At 33.0% G+C, this 4231-nt stretch overlaps 1 long non-coding RNA gene across 2 annotated transcripts; it reads left to right on the forward strand.

Moving 5' to 3' along the window:
- The first annotated feature begins 1583 nt into the window (after nt 1-1583).
- LOC121973842 lies at nt 1584-3629 on the forward strand. 2 transcript variants are annotated; one of them, XR_006109777.1, is made up of 6 exons: nt 1584-1660; nt 2469-2530; nt 2649-2713; nt 2784-2851; nt 2985-3018; nt 3487-3629. It is a non-coding gene; the product is annotated as an uncharacterized LOC121973842 (long non-coding RNA). The 2 variants fall into 2 exon arrangements; XR_006109778.1 differs by lacking the exon at nt 2784-2851 and having other exon boundaries at nt 1593-1660.
- The last annotated feature ends 602 nt before the right edge of the window (nt 3630-4231 follow it).

Genomic DNA, 4231 nt, shown 5'->3' on the forward strand with positions numbered 1-4231 from the left:
CGAATATGACCTAATTCTTAATAAAAAATTCACCACAGTCAATATAATATGTTAAAATTATGGATGAGGATATTTTTAACATCACCAAAAAATTATGAACACATAGAAATTTGTTTCATGAAATTCTGACATCTCTAGGTCCATATATAGTGAAACATAGATAGTTTAATGTTAATTAAGTATGTTAGCGTTTAACGTATGTTTGAATATGTGTCTAAAACTTTAAATATATACCTACGGATGTCAGAATTTTATGAAACAAGATTCTATGAGTTTCTAATTTTCTCCTGATTGTAAAAATGTCCTCATCTATAATTTTACCCTAATATTTTGAGTGTTGTGATTTTTTAACTTGAATTTAAAGAATTTGGTTTAAAAAATTACTGCACTAAATATATTAGGTTAAAATTATGAATGAGGATTTATTTATGATTATTACAAAATTAGGAACCCATAGAAACTTGTTTCATGAAATTCCGACATCTCTAGGTTCATATTTAGTGTCTCTGATTAATTTTTCTTTTATTTTTAAATTTTTTTAAATTTGGGACGAATCCTGGATTTGTCCCAAAATCTGGGACGAATCCAGGAATTCGTCCCAAAATCTGGGACAAATCCAGGATTCGTCCCAGAATTAAAAAAATGAAAAAATAAAATAAATATCATTCGGAAGGCCTAAATATGAACCTAGAGATCTCGGAATTTAATGAAATAAGTTTCTATGTATTCATAATTTTCTCCTGATCATAAAAATATCCTAATCCTGAATTTTAACCTAATATATTGAGTGTGGTGATTTTTTAACACGAATATGACCTAATGATTAATAAAAAATTCACCACAGTCAATATAATATGTTAAAATTATGGATAAGGATATTTTTGAGATTAGGAAAAAATTAGGAATCCATAGAAACTTGTTTCATGAAATTCCGACATCTCTAGGTCCATATTTAGTGTCTCCGATTAATTTTTCTTTTCTTTTTTAATTTTCTTAAATCTGGGACGAATCCTGGATTCGTCCCAAAATTTGGGACGAATCCTGGAATTCGTCCCAAAATCTGGGACGAATCCAGGATTCGTCCCAGATTTAAAAAAAATAAAAAATAAAATAAATATCATTCCGAAGGCCTAAATATGGACCTAGAGATCTCGGAATTTAATGAAACAAGTTTCTATGCATTCATAATTTTCTCCTGATCATAAAAATATACTAATTCTAAATTTTAACCTAATATATTGAGTGTGGTGATTTTTTAACACGAATATGACCTAATTCTTAATAAAATATTCACCACAGTCAATATAATATGTTAAAATTATGGATAAGGATATTTTTGAGATTAGGAAAAAATTAGGAATCCATAGAAACTTGTTTCGTGAAATTCCGACATCTCTAGGTCCATATTTAGTCCTACGATTATTTTTTTTTTTTTTTAATTTTCTTAAATCTGGGATGAATCCTGGATTCGTCCCAAAATTTGGGACGAATCCAGGAATTCGTCCCAAAAGTAGGGACAAAAATGGCAACAAAATATTTTTGTTTCTAAAAAACCCTATATCCCTTAATCCCACATATTCTCTTTACCCGATCTCCTTCTCGCAGCGGCGGCTGAATCCTTCTCCAGCGGTGGCGGAATCCTTCTCCTGCAGCGGCGCAGGTAATCCCTCTCCCATCTCCCCTCTCATCTGTGCGCGGCGCCGTGCCGGCCACGCTTGGCCGTGCGTGGCCGCGCTTGGGCGCTCCTTGCCGCGCGTGGGCGCTCCTGGCCGCGCGTGGCCTCACCTGGCCGCCGTCGTCGTGCTTGGCCAGGCGTGTCCTCGCCTGGACGCGCCTGGCCGCCGTCGTCGTGCTTGGCCGCTCGTGGCCGCACCTGGCAGCGTGTGGCTGCTCCTGGACGGGGCTGCTCACCTAGCCGCCGTCGTCGTGCCTGGCCAGGCGTGTCCTCAACTGGATGCGCCTGGCCGCCGTCGTCGTGCTTGGCCGCTCGTGGCCGCACCTGGCAGCGTGTGGCTGCTCCTGGACGGGGCTGCTCTGGTGGTTTAAATTCCGATACAGTACTTATCCGCTGTTTGTATGCTTATCTAGTTACAATGATGATTGATTTTGTAACCTTGATTCAATCAACTCATTTTAGGTCAACATTTTATGTTATTTCTTTGAACGGTAAGAATTTGGACTTGCTAAGTCTCAGTAATTTATTCATGCATTGAATTTGTGCTTTCCATCAAATTACGCCTCTGATTTCTCATCTTATCTCCTAAGTAGAATGATAGTTGGCTTGATTTTGTGGGTTCGGCTTATCAACAAGAGTCGTCTACTGAAATTGATCATCATTCATGGCCAAAAAAATAACATTTATAGCTATTAAAAGAACAAAGTTTAGAGAGACTAAAATGCTAGTGAAAAAAGTACAAATGATTTATTATGTTAAGGTATTGACTAAATTTGTAATTTTGTTTGTGCAGGTCTCGCTCGGTGTAGTTGGAGACACTCGTATCATAAAGCATTTTTGTAGATCTTCCCCGTGGTATTCTAGCCTATCTTTAATATGCAAACTTACCAAACTTATATCTCACTTTTTATATACTGTCTCAGTTATAATTTTATTTATTTTATCAGTTAATACATTGTATTTATTCCTACAGGTCATTAGAGGTGACATCTAATATTTTTTTCCCCTCTTGTTCTACAAGCTATTTGAAGAAAAATGGTAAGTTTTTGAAAGTTCCTTTTTATGAATCAAATTTGCAATTTACTTTATCTTATATTGGAATTTTTAGTTCCGCTCTAAGTCAGATTCCTCCGCGTGATGATGATGATGATGGCGACGATGATAACGATGATGCTGGTGATGCTATTTCATGATTTTAATTATGTCTGATGATTATTTGTCTCATAATTAGTGTTTTATACATTAAACCATGCCATGTTAACTTTTCTAATTTTTATTTTATTTAATATTGTTAATTTGTTTTTAACAGGATTGGTGAGGCGAAATATGTATCGGAGAAAAAAGTAAGTATTAAATAACACACTCGTAGTTGAACATGTTAGACTTTTAATTATATTTATATATTTTTAAATTAGTTATATTTGAAAAGTTAAATAAATGTATCTTTTTATATATTTGTTGAAATTTGATATTACTGCATTATTACTTCAAATTCCAAATTATGATTAGAGTTTGCCTAATAACCAAGTAACTATGAGTACTTAAAGACTAGTATCAACTAATTGCTCATATATTAGTTTGTGTTTTTTTCATTTCAGACATTTTCATATTATAGGAATTTTAAGAATACATCTCATTCTCTCTATGTTTGATGAAATATAATATTTGTAAAACTTGTTTGATAAGGTGAAATATGGTATATCATAACAATTTGATACAAATGAAACTGTTAGAATTGTGAGATTGTTAGAATTTAAGTTATTATCTTTCTGGTTACACATGATCTAGTTTATTTGTTTGTTTGTATGCAGGAAGAGAAGAGTTGATGGGGATGAAAGCTTTTGTGGAGAAAGAAGATGAGTTGATGTATCTTAGTTTTTTTTTAAATTTAACTCCTTGTTTAACTTCTTGGATTATTAGACTTTATAAATATTTGAGTGTTGAACTTGTATAATATTTTGGAGTCGTTTGAAGAAGATGTTGAGAACTTTGAATTTGTTGTATTGTGATTTGATTTCAATTATTAATATATGTATCTGAAATAGGATGTGTTGAATGTATATATTGTGTTATTTGTGATATTGTTAATTAGGATGTGTTGAAAGTCTATATTTTGTTATTTGAATTTGTTATATATATTTTATTTGAATTTATTGTAGAAATGTATAGTTGCTGGATTTTTTTTTTTAATTTAGGAACGAATTTGGCAACGAAAATAATTTGTTCCAAACTTATCCATTGATAATTTTGCAATAAAAATATTTTTGTTCCAAATTTCGTCCGGACGAAACTGCGGATTTGTCCCAGAATTTGGGACGAAACTGCGGATTTGTTCCAGTATTTGGGACGAAATTTGGAATGAATATTTATTTTTTAAATGAAATTAGTATTTTCGTTGCCAAATTCGTTGTAAATTTTGCAACAAAAATAATATTCGTTGCAATGTGTCATGAAAATTAGCAACAAATTTGGCAACGAAAATATAATTTGTTGCCAAATTTGGGACAGATTTGGCAACAGAATTAAATTCATCCCCGAATTCGTCCCCAAATTCGT

This window comes from Zingiber officinale, chromosome 4A (genome assembly GCF_018446385.1).
Source record: "Zingiber officinale cultivar Zhangliang chromosome 4A, Zo_v1.1, whole genome shotgun sequence".
Taxonomy (NCBI): domain Eukaryota; kingdom Viridiplantae; phylum Streptophyta; class Magnoliopsida; order Zingiberales; family Zingiberaceae; genus Zingiber; species Zingiber officinale.